Source organism: Castor canadensis, chromosome 13, assembly GCF_047511655.1.
Source record: "Castor canadensis chromosome 13, mCasCan1.hap1v2, whole genome shotgun sequence".
In the NCBI taxonomy this organism is placed as follows: domain Eukaryota; kingdom Metazoa; phylum Chordata; class Mammalia; order Rodentia; family Castoridae; genus Castor; species Castor canadensis.
In genome coordinates this window covers 10,280,501-10,306,095 of record NC_133398.1, presented here as the reverse complement: position 1 = coordinate 10,306,095, position 25,595 = coordinate 10,280,501, and the positions used below count along the sequence as shown (strand labels likewise).

At 39.5% G+C, this 25,595-nt stretch overlaps 1 protein-coding gene and 1 pseudogene across 5 annotated transcripts in view; one reads left to right on the top strand and one right to left on the bottom strand.

Moving 5' to 3' along the window:
• Positions 1-1,411: 1,411 nt before the first annotated feature.
• LOC141415986 (small nucleolar RNA SNORA42/SNORA80 family) lies at positions 1,412-1,537 on the bottom strand (annotated as a pseudogene).
• A 4,505-nt stretch (positions 1,538-6,042) lies between these two features.
• Positions 6,043-25,595, top strand: part of Gapvd1 (GTPase activating protein and VPS9 domains 1) — a 79,089-nt gene continuing 59,536 nt past the window's right edge. For 2 of the 5 annotated variants that reach the window (XM_074053205.1, XM_074053203.1), the window contains exon 1: positions 6,045-6,204. The gene's annotated coding sequence lies outside the window, so the exon portion shown is untranslated. Of the gene's footprint in view, positions 6,205-14,085; positions 14,117-25,595 lie in introns of all 5 variants that reach the window. The other 3 variants (XM_074053202.1, XM_074053204.1, XM_074053201.1) reach the window with 3 other exon arrangements.

Genomic DNA, 25,595 nt, shown 5'->3' with positions numbered 1-25,595 from the left:
AGGTCATCATTTACAAGTCCTTCCTTAATCCGTGTGTGCGTGGTGGGATTTGAACTCAGGGCTTCAAGCTTGCTGGGCAGGTGCTGCGCCAGCCCCCTTTAATCTTTATCTTGATGCCTTTCTATCTTCACTCCATGAAAAGGTCTGATGTGCTAAATGCACTTGAGAGAAAAAAGTCGTCTTGATAATATTTCACTCTTGGATAATATCAGGTTGCCAAAAATACGTGTATAATAGAGGCTGCTTCTTAGTTTAAGCTTACTTTGGATCAAGCATTGTTATTTATGTCCCCACAGTTCCATCCTTGATAGGCATTTCCCATTTTCCAGATGAGAACCATTAAGACCAAAATTGATTAAATAGAACAGTTATTAACCTGGTGATTGATGGAGTTAGGATTGATATCCAGGGTGACTTCACAACCAATGCACTTTTTTTTTTCTATTAAAAAAATTCAACATGCTTTTGAAGGACCTAATGTGGACAGGGCAAAGCTCTAATTTTTTTTTTTTTAGTTACAGAGTTTGAACCCAGGGTTGGGCAAGCACTTTACCACTCAGGCCACACTCCCAGCACCTAATATAAAATACTTTGAACTGCTTGCAGAAGATGTTTGGGACTGATGACTCCTGTATCCCTATTAAATGTATTGAGCTTCATAGTATACTGTGTTCAGATACTATTGAAACATCTCACACACAGTTCACTAACATGTTGAGTCTATGAGTCAATATTAAAGAATTTTCTTTTTTCCTTCAGTACTCTTCAAAGGTTATATTACTAGTGACTCAGAGTTGACTATATTCTTACTATAGAGATTGCATCATGCATCTCTTTCAACAGGACTTGTAATACTGCCGCAACATTGACCCTTCTTTGGGTTGCATCAGTCCAGTATCAAGATAAAAATCACCATTTGGCCACATTACAGCTGTATATCATATAAAGCAATTTTGCTGTTTAAATCAGTATATTTCCATTAAAATGCTAAGCTCTTAATTTCAGCTTCACCTTGATTAATGGTGTAAACTTTTTGCAACTCCTTTTTCTAACATTTAGAAAAGTAGTATCTAACTTCGAAAGGATTGAGTATATTGGTAGTTTGTAGTATCTTTCAGAATCCAAGTATTTGTGTATATTATAGTATATTCCAAAGCATAATGCCTTATGGATTGGATAGGACAGTGCATGGAGAAAACTTGCTTGCTGTATGTTAAAGGCTAATAAGATTATCCATGCCAAGTTATCAATAATTAAGTGCTAGACACTGTTAAGCACTTTACATACAGTTTTTTGGTTTTTGGTTTTTTTTTTTTTTGCAGTACAGCGGCTTGAACTTAGGGCCTACACCTTGAGCCATGAGCCACTGGTGCCCAGCATACAGTATTTCTTTTAATTCTTTTTCTTTCTTTCCTCTGTGCACAGTGCCAGGAGCCTACAGGCAGAGGCCAGGCAATGGTTTGGAGCCACAGTTTTCTCTGACATGGGACACTACGACAGTCCCAGGGGCACAGGCCTGCCATCTTGTAATTCATGTGAAAGTATTTTTTACCCCTATTTTAGAACAAAGAAATCTGAAGCCCTAAAAGTTTAAGAAACTTGCACAGGAGATCCACTGAGAAAATGTGGAGCCAAGATTTGAGACTTGGAAGTTTGATTTTTAACCTGTGTAGTCTCAGTTGTCAACCTGAACTTCAGGTTTATAGGACACAGGGTAGTTACATATTGTACAAATATTTTACAAGTATTTTAATAATAGACAGTAAGCAAAGGTAGGCTTTTATCCAGTTATTTAAACCATCTTCATTTCACTTGTGCTCCTATGGGTAAAAAAAGTTCGGTTTCCCTTTTGATCTCAGGAAGCTAAGCAGAGGTAGTACTATTTGGGATTGAAGTCCTGTAGATCTGAAGTCTTACTTTCTGAAAGAAAATGAGTAATTGAAAGACACAGGAAGGGCATATCTAGTTTACGAGGTTTTTTTTTTTTTTTTTTTTTAATGATGGGTTTCTTCGGGATAGGGTCTCATGAACCAAGATTGTTCTGATCTCTGCCTCCCAAGTAGATAGGATTACAGGTGTGAGCCCAGCTGCCAGTTGAATCTTTAGACCATGATAATTGAGACTCTCCCATATGGCTTCTTGTGGGGAAAGTTAAACTAAGAAGGCACATGACCTTGAAAAAAAAAAAAAAAACTCTCAGAGCCTCAGTTTCTTTGTATATTTAATGTCAGGAATTTCTGTCTTGTTTGTCTGGGGGGTTGTGAGTATGAAATTTATGTAAAAGTGCTTTGAAAGCTGTACAATAATGGTAATGCTATTCATAAAAATACATGAGAAAAAATTTTAGAACGCTTCAAGTAAGCCACCTCTTAAGAGTCAGTTTTCAAGATTTCTTTCAGTGAGAAACAGTGATTACTTTAAATTTGACAAAGATTTTTGGAAATGCACTTAAAAGTGGTACATCTAAGTATTTTTCTCATATTGGTCACACAGATGTCTTTTTAATTAAAAGATTGAAAATAATTAGCTTACTCAACCATCAAACAACTCAGGAATAAAATATGTCACCCTAACACCTATCTGAGGTGGAAGCAATAGTAGGGAAAAATCATGTCTATTTTTTTTGTACTTCTCCTATCGCAGCTAATGAACTTCCTCTTTGATTTTTTTTTTTTAGGGGGGGTAGTGGTGAGATAAGGTCTTGTTATGTAGCCAAGACTGGCCTCAAACTCATAATCCTCCTGCCTCCACCTCCCAGGTTGCTAGGATTATAGGCATTCTCCTCCATGCTCGGCATTTTTTTTTTTTTTTTTAAACACAAGGTCTTGCTACGTAGTCCAAGCTGACTTGGAATTTGCGTCAGCCTCCCGAGTGTTGGGATTATAAGCATGCATCCTCCCAGCATTTTTTGCTGTACTGAAGTTTGAACTCAGGGCCTCATGCTTTACCACTTGAGCCACACCTCCAGCTCCTACTATATGCATTTTTAAAGCACAGGAATGGATTCCTACTGGTTGAGATAGCAGCAAGTGCAATCCCTGCACTGAAGAGACTGAGATGATAGGATTGAGAGAGACCATGTCTCAGTAAGAAAGAAGGGTGGAAGGGAGGGAGGGAGGAAGGAAGGAAGGCATGTAGATTTGAAGTAGATGTCATGAAGAATGGCCTCCAAATTCAAAAGAATGAAGGTGTGGAGTACATCATTTCTGACACTAAGCTCTAATCATTCATCAAACACAAATACCTGGGGGCTTGGAACAAAAGTGCCTACCTAGCAAGTGCTAGGCCCTGAGTTCACAGCAGTACTACCAAAAACAAAAAGCCCCATCTATCTCTAGGTAGCATGACAGGTTCCAGGGAAACAATGGTGAATAATTTTGGCTTCCCTGATTTCAAGCAGTACTATTTAATTGACTTTAAACAAGTTTTCATCTCTTAATATTTTTGATTCAGCATATCAACTAGTGACAAAGTTTGTGAGCCTTAGACAGACCTGATGATAAAGTGTTTTTGTCCAGAACACTTGTCAGAGGTTCCTCAAAATCACCTGGCGCAAGCACCTTCTTTTTAGCTTACTTCTAAAAGTTGCTATTCATACTTAAAAGGAAAGAGAACTTTTTTTTGTAACTTAAATTCTGAGTTTGTCATTGCTCTGTAATTCTGAGGTAGAGAATGAAGTTAGAGTCTGAAGAACTGTGTTCTCATCCAGAGAGTAAACTTTGTGACTATGAACAAGTTACCTCATATGCTCCTATGTCAGGGATGGCTAAGAAAAGGAACAGAGTTCACTGTTCATTCCACTCATTTAAGCAATAACAACAAAAAATTTATTACTATGACAGGTTCTAGGGTAACAACAAGGTTCTCTGCCTGTAGTGAAGAGTATTATTTTTGACCAAATTTTCTTTTCTTTTTTTGACAGTATTGGGGTTTGAACTCAGGGCCTGGTGGTAGCAAGTGCACTACTGCTTGAGCGACATCTCAGGCTTTTTTGCCTTTTCAAGTACGGTTTCCTGCTTTTGACCAGGTGGCCTCAGACTGTGATCCTCCTTCTTCCACCTCCCACATGGCCAGGATTACAGGCATGTACCACCAGGCCCAGCCCCCCAAATTTCACTTTTTGAGGTTCCCTTTACATGTGGTAAGTATATCTACTTCATATTCTGCAAGAATCACTGTTGTAGTGATCCATATGGTATAACTTGGGTGTGCTGGGTAGAAAGAAGATCGAAAAGTTTATTAAGTTCTTCATTTGTAAGTGACAATATAGGGCTCAGGCCAATTAACTGACTACTTCAGGTCTCTTTTCACTTATCACACCCACAATGCAGTTTCTTTGGGACCCTCAAGATCCTTTTCTAACTTTGAAGGCCTTTTCTTTCCCTTGTCTCTGGCCCATGTGCTCCAACCCATCCCCTCTAGAGTTCTCAGTGCTTCAGAGCCAGCTGTGAACAAGTTTATTTTGTTCAGGCTGGGTTCTTCCTTAGCAATCTATGAATGCCATCTCCCATCTTGAAATCCTGTCATTAAATTAACTCCCAAGCATCACCTTGTCCATAGCTCATGACTTCTCAAGTTGATAAGGTCTCTTTCTACAATCTCAAAGCACTTTGTATCTAAGTTTATTTTTACAGTTCTTCATGTGTGGGACTTTCTTTGCACCTTAGATTGTAAATTGTATCCTGTTACTTTTTTCATCTTGGTGCTTTGTGCAATGTAACAGAGCTGATAAATAATCTGAACTGAATTCTTGACTCAGTTAGTTGATTGGCAACATGATAACAATAACACCTGACCAGTAAGTCAGGTAGTAAATACTACTGTAGTAATAAAATGAGGCAGAAACATGAAGCAAATTCTGACAATCTTTAAAAAGGGGACACATTGATATGGGTGACTAGATGGAAAGCAGCGTGGGAGCTGATTCACATTTGGAATAGGAAATCTATTTTTCATTACTTTTTTCGTTTTTGCTTGGAGACTCCCAGTGTTGGGGAATTTTATGATTGTTTTCAATTTTTTAAAGGACTGTAGAGTGGGAAACATTGCTCCAGGCAGCATAACTACTAGCAATGGAAAGAAGTAAGAAGGGAAGCAGATTTCAGCTCACCAGAAGGTAGAACTTTGTAAGCGCAGAGCTGTCCAACATGGGGCAGGCTGTAATACTTACAGTGGTGAGCTCCAAGAAACTGCAACTGTTGAAATAGGAAGGGAACCATCTGGCTGAGGGTGCAGGAGGAAATCGCTGTCTGGCGGGAGTTGCACTAATGATCTTTAAGGTGTCTTTCAATGTCTATCTCGGCCAACTTGACCTCTGAATATAACGTACTTTATTTAAAAAAAGGGACTGCCGCTTCCCGGGTCCCACTGCATGTCCCACCATGCGGCCTTTCATTTCTCTTCTCTACAAATAAAACTACTCTGACCTTTAAAAAAAAAAAAAAAAACTTTGGCCAGGCGCCGGTGGCTCACTCCTGTAATCCTAGCTACTCCGAGACAGAGATCAGGAGGATCGCAGTTTGAAGGCAGCCCGAGCAACTACTGCGTTGAGACCCTATCTCGAAAAAACCCTTCACAAAAGAAGTGGCTCAAGGTGAAGGCTCCAAGTCCAAACCCCAGTACCGGGGGTGGGGTGGGGATCGGGGAACCTATTAGACAAGTTGACTTACTTAAAATAATTGTATGGTCAAGCGTACGGTAAACATGAGAAAATGAGAACTAGGAAGGCAGATTGAATACTGAAAAGCCAGATGCAACCAAACCAATTCACCACGCTTTCAACCGCTAGGGAGGGAGGCGCGCGTGTGAATCATGCGCATAACGTCCCGGGTGAGTGCGAGTCTCAATTTTTCCTTCGCACGCACCTGCTCAGGCGGGTTTTTCACGTCCAGCATTTCCGCGGGCGGAGGCGGAGGCGACTTCGGGACCCTGACGAGCGCGGCCGCCCGCGCGCCCACCTCCGGCAGCGAAGGGCAGCTGTGGGCCAGAGGCCGGACCACCGATCCCAGGGGCCCCCGCGGCGCCGCGCACGCGCGCTGGCGTGGCGGCAGCGCCGCCGCAGGACGCAGGGAAGCCGACTGGCGAGCGGCGACGGCAGCAGCAAGGGCGGCGGTGGCAGTCTGCGGCCAGGGCGACGGGCTCCGGTGCCGAGTGGCTGGCTCTCCAGCGGGAACCTCGGTGGCCCTCCTCCTCAGGTGCCCGTTGGTGAGTGCGCGTCCGGGGCTCGCTCTCGCGGAGCGCGCGACTCCGCGCCCGGCCGCCCGGCTGTCCCGGCCTAGGGCCGCCGCCTGCACCTTCGGCCGCGCCGCCCCGGCCAGCTCTGACCCCTGGGCCCTGCCCCGGCTCGGGCGAGGCAGGGACGAGCCTCACGGTTAGGCCGGGTGGTGGTGGTGAGGGGGGTTGTAGCAGCGCGCAGAGGCCAGGGCGGCCGGCCTGGGGACGATCAGAGGGAGGGACGCGTGGGGGAGGGGAAGGACGCGAGGATCTCCGCGCTGCTTGGGGTGGGGACCCGGGCGAACCCCGGCAGGTGGGGGCCGCAGTACCGGAGGCGAGAAGCAGGTGGAATGTCTTGTAGGCGCAGCTAGTGAAGATGTCGTGCCTCCGGGATCTTGACAAGCTGCATCCACGGGTCTGGGGCAGTCCTTCTACCGTTCTTGGCAGCTTTCCTCGAGCTGATGGAGGTCTGCAAGTGAGGGACTGCCGATTTGTCTCCATCTTTTCTACAGAAATTTCACCTGTTACGACTGGCAGCCTTGTAATGGGTGCTGGCTAGGCAAACCACAGAATTCTATGCATAATTCTGCAAAAGAACAGGGAGTCTTGGTTGGGTAGGTTCAGATGGGACCTATACTAAAGGATTTTTTAAATTATTATTATTTTAAATTTTGTGACAAGGGCTCACTGGTAGAGTGCCTGCTTACCTAAAAGTATGAGGCCCTGAGTTCGAAACCCAGTACTACCAAAAAACTTTCTTGTGACAAAGCTCAGTTGAGCAGGTCTTGAACTAGACAGAAGTCTTTTCCTTTTCTTTTCTTTCTTCTTCTTCTTCTTCTTTTTTTTTTTTTTAAGCATAGGGTCTCACCATGTATCCCAGACTGGCCTTGAATTCATAATCGTTCTGACTCGATCTCCTGGCTGCTGGGATTACAGGCGTGCCCACCACAGCCGTTTAAGAATACTGTGCTCCCCCCACACCAGGTGCTGAGGATGGAAACCCAGACATTGAGAATGCTAAGCAAGCCCTGTGGCTACACTCACAGTCTTAAGAGTTTTTAACCTAGGGTTCGCCAATGGATAAAATTCAAGGGTTCTTTTAACTCGAATGCAGGTAAAATTACGTTTTTATTAGCAAAAGTTCTTCAGTTATGAAAGTAGGGAACAAACCACACTAATAATAGCAATGCCTGTGACTTTGTTGCCAATAAAAATTACAGATTTTTTTGGTAACATGTTTAGCGTTAATGCAGTTATCTCAGAATATCACTTATATTTATCACTTGAATTTATGGTGTTACTAGAGTTGCTGTAACTCTTGTTCTTTTATATGAGAGTTGGGGTGTGGTTCCAGACGTTGAGGGATTGCCAAAGCCCACAGTTCAAACCCCAGTAATGACAGGCACTGGTGGTTCATACCTGTAATCCTAGCTACTTAGGAGGCAGAGATCAGAAGGCTCACGGTTCGAAGCCAGCCCCAGCAAATAGTTTGCAAGACCCTATCTTGAAAATACCTATCACAGAAAAGTGCTGGTGGAGTGGCTAAAGATGAAGGCTCTGAGTTCAAACTCCAGAACTGGAAAAAAAAGAAAAGAAAAAAAAACCTGTGCATGTATTATCATATCAATTTTTTTATTTTGCTAATATTTCACTATAATAGGTTTCCTTTATACTCATATGCATTATGTTTTTTAAAAGCAATCTGAGGACTGGAGGTGTGGCTCAAGTGATAGAGTGCCTCCTTTGCAAGTGCTAAGCGCTGTTCAAACCCTAGTCCCACCATATTAAAGAAAAAGAAAAGCAGTCTGAAAGGGGACAACAGCCATGGGTTTCCCAAACTATCAAAGAGGTCCATGGCACAAAATGATTAAGAACTCCTGAAATAGAAGTAAGTTTTGGGGATTTATGAATGCCTAGAAGAATATGTGCATCACTAGGTAAAAAGAAGACAAGGCAGGCAGAATAATAGTATAAATGAAAAAAAATTGTATAATCTGGGAGGTAAATGCTTTAGATGGTATCAGAGTAGTAGATTTTTTAAAACTAATATGTATTTATTTAGACCAGAGTAGTAGCTTTGACAGAATAGAACACAACTATTTCATCCAGGGTACTGGGGAGCTAACAGAATAGTCTAAGGAAGAAAAAGAAATGAATATTTTTGTCCTTTGATTTTTGTATTAAGGTACCACTCTATTTCCAAATTGTTGAAACAATGTATGTAACATAAGTTTGTGAAAGGAAATTTTAGTATTCGCTGATATTCTTAAAACCATGAAGGTGGCGTGGCTTTTAAATAAGAGGATATCCTAATTTTGCTATCCTTAATTGAAAAATAGCAGAATCTATATTCAAATATATCTTCCTGTTGCTGTTATCCTTCTTTTAATATATGAGAGAAAGTAAACATATCGATTAGAGAGTCATTTTATTGAAATTCTATTTCAACCCATGCCAGAATGATTTGCAGCCTTGAACCATTGCCCACCTTTCTTGCCTGTGGTCTGTGAGCACTAAAGAACATTGCAAAATTGTGGGGGAGGAAATTTTATTTCTTTTTTGGTGGCACTAGGGTTTGAACTCAGGACCTTATGCTTGCTAGGCCACTTGAGCCACTCTGCCAGCCCTTTTTTGTGATGGGTTTTTTTGAGATAGAGTCTCATGAACTATTTCCCTAGGGCTGGCTTCAAACCTCTATCCTCCTGATCTCTGCCTCCTGGGTAGCTATGATTACGTGTGAGCCACCAGCACCCAGCTAAGAAATTCTATTTCAAATTCTTGGTGTTCTTCTTTTTGGCCTTAGCCTTCTCACTGACAAATCACTCAAAGTTTTTTTCACAATATGTGTGGCTTGAAACTTCTACTTGTTGTAAAGCACCTGTCAGTATCTCATGTGAGATTTGATTTCCTTTCTGAAATAATAGCAGTAATAGAAAACATCTGCAACACAGGAATATGAAAACAGGAGGAAAACTGTTTTTTGAAACATGGTTGGTACTGAACCAGTTCATGCTGAATTAAACATAGCATATTATAAGTCACTATCACTTTCTGTGCCTCTACACTTCCGCTTTTATCATTCTTTGCCTCCTGCCCCTTTTTTTCTTTATAATATGTATCTGTCTGATATAATTTTACACATTCATTATTTTATTTATTTATTTTACCTACTTACATGTCACCTTCATGACAATAGGGATTTTGTCTTTACCACTGTGCCAGAATAAGGACTGGCACGTAACAATCCTTCAATAAATGTTTTCTGAATAAATTAAAATATAAGTGCTAGCTTTTTCTTTCTTAGAATAAAACATACCTATTTTTCAAGTCTTAAAAATAGCATTATGCACACTGAGTTGAATGGGAACCTTTATTTATTTATTTTTTTTTTGGCATTACTGGGTTTTTAACTCTAAGAGCCTTAACTTTTGATAGGCAGGCACTCTGCCACTTGGGCTACTCCAGCCCTGTTTTGTGGTGGATTTTTTCAAAATGGGATCTTGTGAACTGTTTTCCTGGGCTGGCTTTGAACCTCGATCCTCCTTATTTCTGCCTCCTAAGTAGCTAGGATTACAGACGTGAGCCATTGGTGCTTGGCGAAGGTAACTTTTTCTTTTTTCTTTCTTTATTTATTTATTTATTCGTAATGAATAAATGGTTTGGGCCATTTCTCCCCCCTGCTCCCCACCCCATCCCTCTCCCCCACGAAGGGAACTTTTTAATCTTTTTTTTTTTTTTTTTTTTTTTTCAGTACTGGTGTTGAACTCAGGGCCTCTTGCTTGCTAGGCAGATGTTCTACCACTTGAGCCACAGCCCCAGCCCTTTTTTGCTTTCACTGTTTTTCAGGTAGGGCCTTGTGTTTTTGCCTAGGTCCAGCCTCAGACTGTAGTCCTCCTGCTTGTATCCTCCCTTGTAGCTAGAATGACAGGGTTATTGATTGATATAGGGTCTCATTAACTTTTTTTTTTTTTTTTTGGTACTAGAGTTTGCCTTGTGCTTGCTAGGTAGGTGCTCTACCATTTGAGCCACATCCTCAGCTTCAAGATGAGTGGATGTCAGTTTAAATAGCAGAACCCCTCCCCTTTGGCAGTACTGGGGCTTGAACTCATGGCCTTGTGCTTGGTAGGCAAGCAGTCTATCACTTGAGCCAAGTTTCCAGCTCTAGGTTTTGTTTAACACCTCCCCCCCACACAGATACCCACTGGCCTCAAACTTTATTCCTTCTGATCTCAAACCTCAATCCTCCTGATCTCCTCCGCCTGTTGAGTACCTGGGATTGCAGGTGTGAGTCACCATGTCCAGCTATTTTTTAAAAGTTAAGAATTATTTCCCAACCCTGGCACCAGTCACTCATACCTAAGACCCTAGCTACTCAGGTGGCAGAGATCAGGAGGATCGAGGTTCTTGAAGCCAGCAGGGGTAAGTAGTTCTTGAGACCCTATCTCAAAAATTCCCAAAACAAAAAAGGGCTAGTGGAGAGGCTCTAAGTGCTAGAGTGCCTGCCTATACGAGTGAGGCCCTGAGTTCAAACCCCATTCTGAAAAAAGGAAAAAATTTTTTCCAAAACACTGGATAGTGGTATTGTGGTCATTTGATTTTATATAGGGACTACTTAGTACGTGCTGCTCCCCTGTAGGTTTTGTTTATACTTCGCTTTCTGTGATAATGTAATAAAAGGGAGGGTTCTGTAGTTGAAGATTCTTGCTTTGCTGAGGTTCTTTTTATTTTCTTGTGTTTTGTTTTTGGAGATGGTCTCAGTAAGTACCTCAGACTGGTCTCTAACTCATGATCCTCCTGTTCCAGGACCCTTCCTTCCCCCATTACTAGTGCAATATTTCTTAGTTACTCTCTTATTATATATGTTGGCAGCCACATATTTGCCTCTGTCAAAAAGAAAAGTAGAGCTGGGTGCCAGTGGCTCACTCACATAATCCTAGCTACTGGGGAAGCTAAGATCGAGAGCATCAACTTTCGAGGCCATTCTGGGCAAATAGTTCAGGAAACCCCCATCTCCTAAATAACCAGAGCAAAATGGACTGGAGTTGTGGCTCAAGGTGTAGAGCGCTTACTTTGTGAGCGCAAAGCCCTCAGTTGAAACCCCAGTCCACCAAAAAAAGAAAAAGAAAAGTAGGTCTAGAAGGTATATTAGTGCTAATATTATCACTGAATTATAATTATTGTGATTGGTAAGGAAATGAAAATTGAAATAAATGATGTAGCATTTTTCACATCAGATTGATTAAAGCTTTTTAAATGTCTGACAATAATTGGTGAAGATGTGGCATAAGAGGTAATTTTAGAAACTGCTGGCCAGGCACTATTGGAGACAATACTTGAGTACTTTGTAAAGCTGAAAGTGAGCATACTTCACTCTGTTATTTCATAATGTCTGTGAGGGGATAAGAATAAGGTGCTGACAAAGAAGGTGATATCTACAGGGTTTTTGTTTATTTATTTTTAAGGCTAGAAGCAACTATAACCATGTTAGTTATTTCTGGAAAGCAGAATACAGGAGCTAAATTATTCTTTACACCTTTTCCTTATTTCCTGCTGTTGGGTTTTTTTTTTAATTCATAACTTTTTTTTGCCTGGGCTGACTTTGAACTGAGATCCTCCTGATCTCTGCTTCCTCAGTAGCTAGGATTATGGGCATGAGTTACCTGCACCTGGCTGGAACCCATCACTTTTTAATTTACTTTTTGTGCAGTCCTGTGGAGTAAACCCAGGGCCTCAAACATGCAAAGCACTTGCTGTACACTGAGCTACATCTCCAGTTACACAGGAACTTTTTTTTTTGATGGTCCTGGGGATTGAACTCAGGACCTCACACTTGCTAGGCAGGTGCTATACTGCTTGAGTCACAGCTCCAGCCAGACAGTAACATTTTTTAAAGCATCTAGACCACTTGTTATATAGAATTCCCCTTAATTTGGATTTGTCTGTATGTTCCTTCATGGTCAAGTTAAACATTTTTTCAGGAATGAGACACAAGTGATTTTATGTCTCTCTCAAAGTATTATCAGAAGCTGTTTGAAACTGTTGATGTAAACTTGGTTAAGGAAATTTTCACTAGATTTCTATTGTAAAGGCATCTTTTTCCCTTTATAATTAATAAGTATTCTGTGCAGTGATGATCTTTTAGATTTTCTCAGTCATTTCTTTTTTATTTTTTCCCCTCATTTTGGCAGTACTGGGGTTTGAACTCAGAGTATCTTGGTAGGGAGATACTCTACTGCTTGAACCACACCCCGGCCCTTTTTCTTTTAACTAGTTTTTTGGATAGTGTCTCAAGTTTTTGCCCTGGCTGGCTTGGACTTCTATCCTCTTATGTATGCCTGTCATATAGCTGGGATGACGGGTGCACACCATCATGCCTGGATTGTTTGTTGAGATGGGGGGGTCTCAATAACTTTATACCTCACCTGGCCTTGAACTGCGATCTTCCTGATTTCTGCCTCCTGAGTAGCTGGGATTAGAGAGGCATGAGCCACCTCAGTCTGCCCATGATTTCTTCCCCCACACACCTTTTTAAAATTATATTATTGTTGTATTGGAGGTATATTGTGACATTTATAAAAGTTTTTACAGTATATCGTAGTTAAATTCACCCCCTCCATCATTTTCCTTCATGCCCATGATTTCTCAGTGCAGGTACTCTCTAAAAGGTCATGAAAATGTAAATAGTGCCTTTAAGGGGGAGTGAGGGATGAGGAAATGTAGTGTGGAAGGAATGGCATTTGAAAGGGACCTTGCCTGGTTGATATATTTGGCTGTAGGAATGCTGGAGAAGGCTCCAAGTGGAGGAAACAACTTGAACAAAGGCAAGAGCAGAGAGAACATCCAGGTCTTTTTGTTTGTTTTGGGGGCAGCAGTTGTTAAGTCTGTAAAGGGGAACAATAATAGGAAAGATTGTAAAGGGAGTTTGGGCTGAGAAAGGCTGAAAAATCTGGGCCACCCAGCTTCTCTCTCTGTTATAACCAGAAGTTCATTGTGGGACAACACAGAATGGTTCATTTGCCTCACTGGGATCACCACCCTTCCTAGAGCCCATTGCAGTCACTTGCTCACAGAGAACCGGAGTCAATTTACTTACGAAGCCAGGGCATGGGAAAATGAAGAGCATGAGCTTTGGTGTCAAATGAACCTAAGTTTGAATCCCTTCTCTGCTGCATAATACCTGAGTGATGAGATAGTAAGTCATCTGACTTTCCTGACCCTGCTTTCTCATCTCTGAAGTGGAGGTCATGCATACCTGTCATGTAGGATTAGATCTAGTAGATCTAGTAGTAAAAGTTATCAGGAACATGGCTTTCACTCAGTATTTAATAGTTAGTTACTTTTGCTGCTCCATCTCTAAATCTGCTTTCAGTCTTTTCCACCTTGGTACCACATCCCAGACTTGAAAACAAGCCCTACTCTTTTTGGTGCCTTTTTAGCACTGTCACACTGCTGTCACTTCACCAACTGACTGAATTTAGGATTGTGAGCTGCTTTCCAGTGGTGGCACACAGCATTTACCACCTTACAAGATGATACTGCCTAATAGAGACATTCCGGATATTGTGACAGTATGTACTAACTTTTTGTTGGTGTAGCTAACAATATAAAATTTGTTACTCTAAATGTCATGTGCTACAGTTTATTTAATTTGAAAAAATTATCTCTAATGTTTGTAGAAATTTTAAGAGGGAAAGCAGGTGCATTTTGGTGGTAAGACATTTGCTTTATTCTTTTTTGTCTTTTCTCTTGTTTTGAGACAGGGCTTCTCTATGTAGCTCAGGCTGGTATCAATCTCTTGATTGTCCAGAGTGATGGGGTTACAGTACATACCACTATGCTCATCCCACCTTCCCTTTTCTTTTTCCCTTTAAGGTGAATGCATTGGGGGGAGTTACACACAAAGGTAATGTATGATTTTGCTTTAAAAAAAAACAAACTGTACAGAATCCTTCTTACTTGATTTGGAAAGTCTACTACTTGAAAAAAAATCTCAAGCTGGGTTGCTGGTGGCTTACGCCTGTAATGCTAGCTACTTCGGTGGCTGAGATCAGGAGGATCAAGATTTGAGGCCAGCCTAAGCAAATTGTTGGTGAACCCCATCTCCAAAGTAACTAGAGCAAAATAGACTGGCAGTGTGGCTCAAGTAGTATAGCACCTGCTTTGCAAGCATGAAGTCCTGAGTTCAAACCCCAGTTCCACAAAAAAAAAAAAAAAAAAAAAACAAAAAACCTCAGATGGCTAACTAAATATTTTCTTCTATTTAGCTTTGTTGAGACATTCTGGTTTTCACCTTAATTATTTCTTAGGCAAGAAATTGCTAAACTTGTGTTATAATTTTAACTCTTTTTTTTTTTCACGGTACTGGGGCTTGAATTCAGGGCCTACCCCTTCAGTCATTCTACCAGCCCTTTTTATTTGCGCAGGCTGGTTTTGAACCACAACCCTCATCATCTCTGCTTCCTGAGTAGCTAGGGTTACAGGTGTGAGCCAATGGCGCCTGGCCAATTTTTAACTTCTTAAGTAATTCTTATGAAGATGTTTTAATTTGTAAAGGAACTGGTTCCTTTACAAGTTTCCATATGGAGTTTCCATATGGTGTGCACATTTTAGAAGTTGGTTTAGACACTGAACTGTTTTGAGTTCTAGTTACTAAAATTATGGGAAATTAAAATTTTCTTTGAGAGGTGGAAACAGGAGGATTGCAGTTCAAGGCCAGCCCCAGCAAAAGTTAGCAAGATCCTATTTCAAAAACAAACTAAGAGTGGTGGTGTACATGGGTAGTTCTAGATACTTGACAGGTAGAGAAAGGAGCCAAGGTCAGCCTAGGCAAAGTTAGCTGAGAATGTGTCACTAAAAGCAAAAGAATGGGAGACTTGGCTAAGTGGTAGACCTCTTGCCTAGCAAGAGTAAGTTTAATTCCCCATACTACAAAAAAATTTTTTTCTTTATGTTTATATATTTTTTCTAAATTTTCTGATGTTTCAATATGTATTGTAAAGCATTTACGATTTTGTGAAGCATTTTCAGGAGGATGATTCTGTTTTGTTTCTAAGCTAAAACCTACTTTTGAGCTCTGCAATGCAATGACCAGAGGAAGTGGTGAATATCTGTTGGTACTTTGGCTTCTGATGTTTAATATATGTAAAGGAATTGTTGAGTGAATATTAAAAAAGAAAAGCAGACTTTATAGGAGTCTCTAAAATGTCTTTTTTTTTTTTAGTTCGAAGATGAACCAGATGAAATATATGTGAAAAAAAAAAGATAATTTTTTAACACTGTGTATGTATGTGGGGGTGTTTGTTATACATGTCCAAACAAGCCTGGGAAGATGCTCTTCCACTGAACCCTTGTGTATGTGTTTATACACCTTTTTTGTTGAGCTGTTCTTTTTTTTTTTTTTTTAAATATAAGGCTTTAAGCATACTCTTTTAGTTATAAAAAGTACATCATTATCTAAGATGTTTGTTTGAAAAGTGCTTGCTTGGTCTTGCTCACATATAATGCCAGTATACCCATGCAGAGACTAGTGGAAAGCCTGTTGTCAAACGTGTTCAGTTTTTTTTTTCCTTAGTAATTTATGGGGTTTTTTTGTGTGGTTTTTTTTTTTGGGGGGGGGTCGCTTCTGGAATTTGAACTCAGAGTCTAGTGCTTACTAGGCAAGCACTTGATCACGAGCACTTCAGCCATGCCCCCAGCCCTTAATTTAAGTTTTAATTATTTTCGCTGAATCTTTGGAAGAATTGAACTGTGACTTTTCTATTGGAAAATTTAAAAGAAAAAATAGTAAAGGAATACTAGCCTTTGCCTCGTTTTTCAAGATCAGAGTCAAATAGTGTCCTCCCAAGAAATCTTTTCTTTTTTTTTCTTTAGTGATATTGGGTTTGAACTCAGGGCCTGAGCTTGTCAGGCATCAGGGGCTCTACTGCTTGAGCTACGCCTTCTGCTCAAATGCAGATTTGTGTATCAGAAAAACTTAGGGAAAAATAGATTAATTCATTTTGCTGAGTGTGGTAGCGAACAACTGTAATCCTAGTACCTGGAAGGCAGGAGGATCATGAATTCCAGGCCACCCTGGGCTACATCGCAAGTTCTAGACCAGCCTGGGCTACATAGTAAATCCTGTCTCAGCGGATGAAAAAAAAAATCATCTTTACTGCCTTCTTTGGAATCCAAGAAATCTAACTTTGACTCTTCAAAAACAAAGTGTGTTTTACTATACAACCATTTGAAGTTGTGATGGGCCAACTTGAATTCTGACAAAAAGTAACATTAAGTCTCATAAGTTTCTGTTCCATCATTTCAAAACATTATCATAGTACTGATAATAATAGTAACACATACTGAATCTGAAGTTTTATTTTTCTAATGCATTATGTAAACTATTTGAAAATTCTGTAATTCTATAGAGACATTTTAATGGTTTCTTTGTAAAGCTATTTTAACAAACTAGATTTTTTTTTTTTTTTTTTTGTAGTCCAGGAGATGGTTTCTTTTAGGTAGAACGCCGACCATTCTGGTAAATGTGATGAAATGTACATACTTGATGGCCTACTGCCTACATGCTTTCTTTAGTTTTGAGGGTGTACTCTTGAATGTCGAAACAGGCTTTACCGGTATTACAGCTCAGCAGAAATGCACCAGAAGCTCAAAGTTCTCTTTCTGCTCTCCATTTGGTTGTTTTGTACATGCACTGTATTTATGGAAGAGGCTAAGTTTATCCAGGGGACCAAAGCTTCCTCAAGCTTTGCGGGTGATGAAATCTCAGAAATTTGCAGAAGATTCTGAGGATTTTATTTATTTTTGGGGGTACTGGGGATAGAACCTAGGCCCTTAGAATGCTAGATATTCTACCACTAAGCTACGTTCCTAGGCCCTGAGGATTTTAGATTTTTCTTAGTTATTTTATTCATTTTGATCTCCAAATTTTGTATGTATCAGTGAGTTGTCTTTAGAGATTGTTGAGTTGGAAAAAAATCAAATTTGGTGGTATTTAAGTTCAGCCTAATAAAATTAAGGGAGGTTTGTCATTTATCTACTCATAATGAAAGTTCCTGATACCCATTTCTAGATTGCATGAATGTTTCTATATAATTTATTTTCTGTGGAAAATTAAGGGTATAATTTAAATGCCATTGCAGTCTGTTTATTGGTTTGTAGGTTGTTATTATTGAGCCATGTCTTATTTGGAAATTAAGTACTATGTTCTTTCTGTTGCACTTGAAGATTTTCTCATTTTTTAATATGTTAATTATTCACCAAATTTGCCTGGTGTTATGCATTTCAGTAATTGCATTAGTAGATCTTCACAAGGGAAGATCTTTGTGCCATTTTTTATTATATTTTTGTTTTCTGTTTAAATTACTAAGGTAATAAATGTTCTTTGTTTTTTTTTAAACTAAACACGATGCAAAAATGAAAGCCTTTTTCTCTGCATATACATTGCACATGTATGATTTGAATTTTTCCTCCCAATGATAGGTGCTTGCTAGTGCTTTACACATTTTTTTTTTTTGCTGGTACCAGGGTTTGAACTCAGCATCTCATGCTTGCTAGGCAAGTGCTCTATTGCTTGAGCCACTCCACCAGCCCTGCTTTACACTTTTTAATTCATTTAACTTTCACGATCCTCTGAACATATCCCATGAAATAGGTTCTGTTATATCCATTTGCAGATAAATAAACTGAGGCATAGAGAAGTACAGCAAGTAGTCAAAGTTGCATAGGAGTTAGTGAACAGCAGGGCTGAGGTTAGAGTCCATGTAGTCTTGGCTTCAGGGTTTGAGTGTTTACCCCTTTCAGTATCTGGGATCTTACCCTGCTTATTGTACAGTAGTTTGTTTTTCCATTTAATGATATGCTATGAACGTATGCTATGGCCATAATTTATTTAATTCAGTGCCTTTCAAACTTAATCTTGTTTAATATTACTGTTTCCATTAGTAATGATTTTAAGTAACATTTTAAAAAGTCAGCATTTTTTAATTGTAATTGTGAGGAAACATTTGTATCTACCAAGAAATGCATATTAGCTGTTCAAGTATTTTGCTACTGTCTTGATTGAGTTGTGCAATAAAATCTGAGTTTAGCCTACCATTCATTATACATGGATTTTTATTATTTTTTGTGGTTATTCTGTCTTCTTTGGCTTTGGAAAATTAGTGTCGTGGGGATAAAATCATTCTCTGGATTTTATTTGCTTTTGGAGTGTTCTGGAATTTTGATATCATCACAAGAAGTCTGTCGTAATGTTAATTTAATTGAGTACTAATGGGGGGGGCTTAATTTTTTTCTAGCTAGTTTTACCTTTTTTCCAAATATACTAACTTGAAGATACTAAACTATCACTTCAAATTCTTCTTCTTCTTAATATTAATTTCTTAATTGAAGGAATATCTTTTTTGGTACATTAATAATTATTTCAGTTACACTCATTAGAAAGAATAATTTGGGATTGAATTCAGGTCCTTGTGCTGAATTTCTACCACTTGAGCACTTTCCCTGGAGAGTCACGCCCCCTGTCCTTTTGCATTTAGTTTGTTTTTCAGATAGGGTCTTATGCTAACTAACTTTGCCCAGGCTGGCAGTCCTCCTCTCATGGCCTTTAAACTGATTTTTTTTTTTTTTTGAAACAGCTTCCTGCTTTGTAGCCCAGGCTGGTCTCAAATTCAGTCTTCCTGCCTCAGCCTTCTGAGTGCTAGAATTACCGGCATGCACCACTCTATCCCAGTCCTACTTGCTATTTTTTAAACCATGTTGGAATCAAGTCAGCAACAGTGTGGCTGATTCACAGCCTTCAGCATTGCTCTTCTTCCTTCTGTCTTTTTTATTAATTATTTATAAACTCAAACTTTTATTCAGCACCTGCTACATGCCAGTCACTATAACTAATGGGGATACTGAGTTAGGTACAGTACCTACATCAGGGAACTTGGAATTATATTGGGAAAATAGCATTTTGTTGCAAACAATGTGAAACCAAATGAGGACGTATCTTAGTCAAGGAAATGGTTGATAAAGCTTGGTTTGAGGCAGGTGTCATGCCTAAGTGGGATTTAACTGGTCAGTGAAAGGAGTGGGCAGAGACTCTAAATAGCAGGTGTGCAGAGGTCTGGTTTGGAAGACCCACGCAGGATTGTCGTTAGCACGTCTTGTGTGTATGCCTAAGAGAGCAAGGAATCCTCAGAAGCAGGCCTTGCTTGTCTTGTTTATCAGTGCCTAGCATGCACTTAATATTAAATATGCTTCGAATGAGTGAGTGAAGGAATTGTGCTAAATAAAGCTTTTACTTGTCGGCCTATTTTTTGGAAAGAGAATAAATGCATTATTTCAGTATGTTATTTCCTGACAATTCTTAGATCATGTAATTTAACAAAACATAAAACGAGTAAGAAAATATTTTAGCATTAAAGGAAATGAATCGTATAAGGCGAAACAAATGTAGACAGATTACTGTAATTCGGTGTGCTATTTATTTGTGGTACTGGGGTTTGAACTCAAAGCCTAAACCTTGAGCCACTCCATCAGCTCTTTTTTGTGATATTATTTTTTTAGATAGGGTCTCTTGGACTGTTTGCATGGGCTGGCTTCAAACCACATTTCTCCTGATCTCTGCCTCCTGAGTAGCTAGGATTACAGGCGTGAGGCACCGGTGCCCAGCTCAGTGTAGTATATATAAAAGATGTTTGCCATTAGATTCCTGAACACTGGTAGGTAATTAAAATAGTCATGTTAAAATTACTCGATTGACAAGATGTAAGAAATAACATTTTAGTACTCATAAAAATGATAATCATGTCCTTTTTTAAGCTGTCACATTAATTTGAATATTGTATAAATATTAGGAAATTATGTGTATAATAAAAGTATATCACAGTTATGTCAAGATACAGGTATCAGTATATAAAAATCTTTTGAGGTGGAGACTTGGCTCAAGTAGTAGAGCACATACTTAGCTAGGGGAAGGCCCTGACTTTAAACCCCAGTACCACCAAAAAAAGAACAGGGGAGGATCATGAACTTGTTCGAGGTACATTGTACAATGCATGGAATTATCATAGTGATATCTCCTTGTATTATTAATACATGGTAAAAAAAGATTTTTCCTATGTTTACTCCTTTAGCAACATTATGTTTTCTTGAAATGTGCATACCATCTGAACTATTGTTTATTTTAATGACTTTTTAAATGGACATATGTAAAATTTTTATTTATTTATTTGCAGTACTGGGGATTGAACCTAATGCTTCACAAATACCAAGCAAGTGCTCTAACACTGAGCTACACCTCAATACCCCCAGCCTTAAAAAAAAAAAATTATTTTATTTCATTTCATTTTATTATATTGGGTTTTGAACTCAGGACCTTGCACTTGCTAGGGAGGCGCTCTACCACTGGAGACACTTCACCAGCCCTAAAAAAAAATTTCGAAAGAAGCTTTGTTTTACTATCGTAATGGAAGGCTAGCATCACTTAACCTAAATAGAAGACAATTTAAATATGATTAAAAAAACCCAATGTTATTAAAACTTAGCTAGCTACTATTTGCAGAGGGTGCTGAGTTTGAGGTCTAGTTGCCTTTGTTAAAATGGGTTTGCAAGTATTAGAGAAATATTGAAGACAAATTGGCATCTCACGTTTTCTCCACGATGTAAATAATAGGACTGAAAATTGGAATTAATTTTCCCACTTAGTGACTTATGGTACTTAGTGTCATAAGAGAACAGGGGTTCTCTGTTGGCATGCATTCCCCAGAGCTTCACAGAGGGAAGGGATTTGAGGGCTGGACCTTGAAGGGTAAGTATCAGCTCATCCAAGGAAGTGGGGCTCCCAGGCATACATAGTAGCATTTGTAAATGCTGCATGTAATGGGCAACTACATCTGATTTGGGGGAAGTGGGAAAATGGTTACAGATGAGGTGGGGATGTGAAAGGAGAGACTTCATGGTGAGGACTTGATGCCATGCACATCAGGGACATTGTCCTGTAGGCAGTGGAGAGTAGCTTGCAGAGATATGTGCTTTACAAAGATCCCCAAGGAGAGACCAGGAAGGATACTATTGAGAACGATGAAAACCAAATAGTGTGAAGGAACAGGGAAGAAGGTGATAGTCTTCACTGTGCTCTCTTTCCACCAGAGAGCCATTTTATTTTAGTCTCATGCTTCCAGATTTGAAGAATGCAGGTAATATGCTAAGAGCATGCCTCCCAGTTAGAGGCAGAGACAGAGAAGAGGTGAACAGGGTGTTCTGGAGCCAGTTGAGGAACCTGGATCTGTATAGAGAATCGTAGTGTTTGTTATGGGATGGGATTGTACACATACTGTCTTCTAATTCCTTGTTTTTTCAGTTGAAAAAGCTGAATTTCAGGAAGATTATATAATATTTGATATTATACAGCTGCTTTTGAGCTCATTTCTCTCTTTTTTCTTTTTTTTTTTTTTTTGGTTTTTTTGGTGGTACTGGGGTTTGAACTCAGGGCTTTATGCTTGCAAGGCAGGTACTGTGCCACTTGAGCCAGTTTGCCAGCCCTTTTAGCGTTGTTTATTTATTTATTTTTCATTACTGGGGTTTGAACCTTGAGCCACTCTACCAGCCCTTTTCTGTGAAGGGTTTTTTTTAAGATAGGGTCTCCTGAACTAGGCTGGCTTTGAACTGTGATCCTCCAGATCTTTGCCTCCTGAGTAGCCAGGATTACAAGCATGAGCCACTGGCGCCTGTCTTGCATTACTCTTTAGAGTACCTAGAACTTTCATTAGTGCATTTGAATATTAAAATTTAGATAGGAACAACTGTGTATGTCTATATGTTTAAATATCAGGTTAACATTCTGGCTTTTTTGTTGTTGTTTGTTTTTGAGACAGGGTCTCACTGTGAGGCCTAGGCTAGTCTCAAATTTGCTATCCTCCTGCCTCAGCTTCCTGAATATTGGGATTACAAAGTGTACCACCATGCCTGGCTTCAGGATAATAATTCTGGATTTAGTCCTTGGGAATTTCCTTTATTTTTTCCTTCTGATATTAGGGTTTGAACTCAGGACCTTGTACTTGCTAGTTCTACCACTTAAGCCATGCCCCTAGCCCCTAGGAAATTTTCTTAAACTTTTATATATCATTTCTTAGAATTTGAGGGAATTTGGGTTATTTATTTAGTCCTGAAGTCCAACTACATCTTACTTTTATTAGAAAATTAGAAACTTTCCAAAGAAGTGAGGAGTTGTCCACATTTCACTTACATATGAATAGTTGTTGAAAGAGTGGGTATTTATAAATGGTAACATGGACTGTGAATGAAAGCACTCATTGTTAGGAAGTGAATGGCTTAGTGGTTGAAAACTAAATTCTAAAACCAGATACACCTGTATTCTAGCCTCAACTTTGACAGTTAATAATTCGACCTTGGAAAAATTAGTTTTTTTCAGTTACTTCGGTTGTAAAATGTGATTAAGAATACTTATGTTTTAGGCTGGGGTTATAGCTCATTGATACATGCTTACCATTGCAAAGCTGTAAGTACAGTCCCCAGCACCAAAACATAGAACAAGCAAACAAAACAAATTTATCTTAGAAAAGGGTTACGTAAATTAAATAGGAATGTCAAAAGAAATGCCTAGTTACTAATACCCCTTCGAATGTGTGATAGTTATTTCTGTTATTTCCTAAGTGCCCATGTGCTTTGATGGTACCAGTTAACACTCTTCAACCTCAACCATTACTGCTGCTTTCTTTTCTTTCTTTTTTTTGGGGGGTGGGGAGCATTGAACCCAGGGCATTGCACGTGATAGACATGTGTTCTACACTATGCTATATATCCACAGCCTTTAGTTTTTTTTGAGACAGGGTCTCCTTAGCTCAGGCTGGCCTGGAACTGGTGATCCCCCTTCTTCCTTCTACTAGTGGTGGGATTACTGGAGTGCTGGGATTACTGGCATGTACTACCATGCCCAGGCTAACCCATCACTACTGATGGGCTTGAAAAAGGTTTGCTATTAGGCAAAAGTTAATATAAAAACTTGCATACCTGAGACCCCAGGTTCTATCCCCTGCACTGCAAAAATAAACAAGTAAATTAATTAATTTTTAAAACCCTGGCTTTTCTTTCCTTTTTTGGGGGTGGAGGGGACAGCACTGAGGTTTGAATTCAGGGCCTCATGCTTGTATGCCAGAACTCTACTACTTGAACCACTCTACTAGCCCTTTTTTGTGTTGGGTATTTTCAAGATAGGGTCTAGCAAACTGTTTGCCACGCCTGGCTTTGAACCTCAGTCCTGATCTCTGCATCCCGAGTAGCTAGGATTACAGATGTGATCCACCTACACCTGTCTTCCTGGCTTTTCTTTCTTTCTTTCTTTTTTTTCTGGCCAAGAGATTCTTTATTGCTGGGTAGGAGAGGGAGAGAGCAGAGAGCAGAGAGCCAAGAGAGCAAGAAGCAGGAAGGGCAGAGGCTTAAATACCCCTCAGTGAGACTCAGCATGAGCTGATTGGTTAGGATCTTATGGTTCATGCTGATTGGAGGTTGGGGCAGGAGGAGGATTCAAGCTGGACTTGAGGCAGGACCACCACCCTGGTTCACGTTCAGTAAGAACTGAAACCTATCGGCGCCATTATTGCCAACATTCCTCCCTTTTTTGTTTGTTAAGGAAGCGGGGCGTTGTGTTCGCTCTGGCTTCTTCGAGCTGGCAAGGGGCGGCGTAGGGGAAGGGAGGGTCAGTTGGCAAATGGCGTTGGGGTGCTGAGTCTCATAATGGCATACACCCAGGCTCCAAAAATGAAGATTTCCTCTTCCCTGAAACCTGGCTTTTCTTAAGAATTTCTGGGTAGGAAACATATTTGCCTTCTTTCAATATGCCAGAAATTAGTGCAAAATGCAATAAAGCTATGGAAATTTTGTGTGATGAAATTTCTGTATTTCATTTTTCTGATCACAGTGAATAAAAGAAAAAATATTTCCAGTATAACAGTTTAAGCACTGAAATGTATTACAGATATTAATGGGTTCTAGAACAGTATACAATAGTTGATCCCTTTTTTAGGTGGCGGTTGTTGGGGAATGTAATAAATCTCCAAAATAATCAGAGCAAGCCAAACGCCAGTGGCTCATACTTGTAATCATAGCTATTTAGGGGGACAGCAATTAGAATTGTGGTTCGAAGCCAGCAGGGGCAAATAGTTTGCTAGGCCCTATCTGGAAAAAAAAACAATAATAATCAGAGCGAAATGGACTGGAGGTGTGGCTCAAGCGGAAGAGCTCATGCTTTGCAAGCTTGAAGCCCTGGTTCAAACCCCAGTCCCTCCCCCCTCAAAAATTAAATGGTTAGTTTAGAGTGACAGAAAAATTAAGATAGTACAGAGCTCCCATAGTTCCCCCATTGCTAACATTTTATATTAGTATGGTACATTTGTTATAGTGAAAGAACAGTATCTATGCTTATTACTTGCAGTACTGCAGATTGAATTCATTGGCTTCATACTTGCTGGTCAGGTGCTCTTCCTCTTGAGCCACACCCCCAGTCCTTTGATACACTGTTAACAAAAGTTCATAGTTTATTCAGATTTACTCAGTTTTTACCTGTGTGTCCTTTTTCTGTTCCAACATACTATATCACATTTAGTTGTCATCTTGTGATTTTTTTTTAAATTGGATCATCTTAATTAGATACATTGTTTTATTTGCAAATGATGCTTTATTTGATGAGTCACATGTGTACTAATAATGACCTTAGATTGAAGATAGTTTATTTTCAATGGTGTAGGATCCATAATGTTAGCAAGTAGTCTCTTTTTAAGTTAAAGCTTTGATATTTCCCACTTTCATAAAAAGGTCCATTTTTGTCAGTTTTGCCATGTGATAGATATGGGGTCTCTCTTTGTCCTAATGAAATGATAAAATTACTTTACAAGAATGATGACATTCTACATTGCACATTTACACTTTATAGACCTCTTAAAATTTACTGTGAGGTAGACATTACTTCACATTTGGTGATGTAAGCAGCCACAAGTCACATTGCCAACAGGCTCCAGTCTGAACTCCTCAGATCTTCTAAATCTAGTTTTAGTATCCTTTTCACTATGTTGACCTAGGTATTCTCTATATTAAAAAAGTAAGTAGGAATTGGTCTTCTTCTATTTACTGTCCTAACATTATTTCTGAATTTATTTGGTTAATAAAGGGATGACTAGTTTGTTTAATTGAACACTATCTGTTAATCCAGAACTGGCAGAACTAGTAGGTACATATCATCAATTTAGGATGTCTTTAATTAGAAATTCTCCATGAAATATTCTTTCCTATAGAAAGTTTGACATTTTTTTCCCTATTTTTTAGACCTCTTGAATCATAGGAGTTTGTTTAGGTATAGTTGTTAATTTTGTAATGTGTGTATC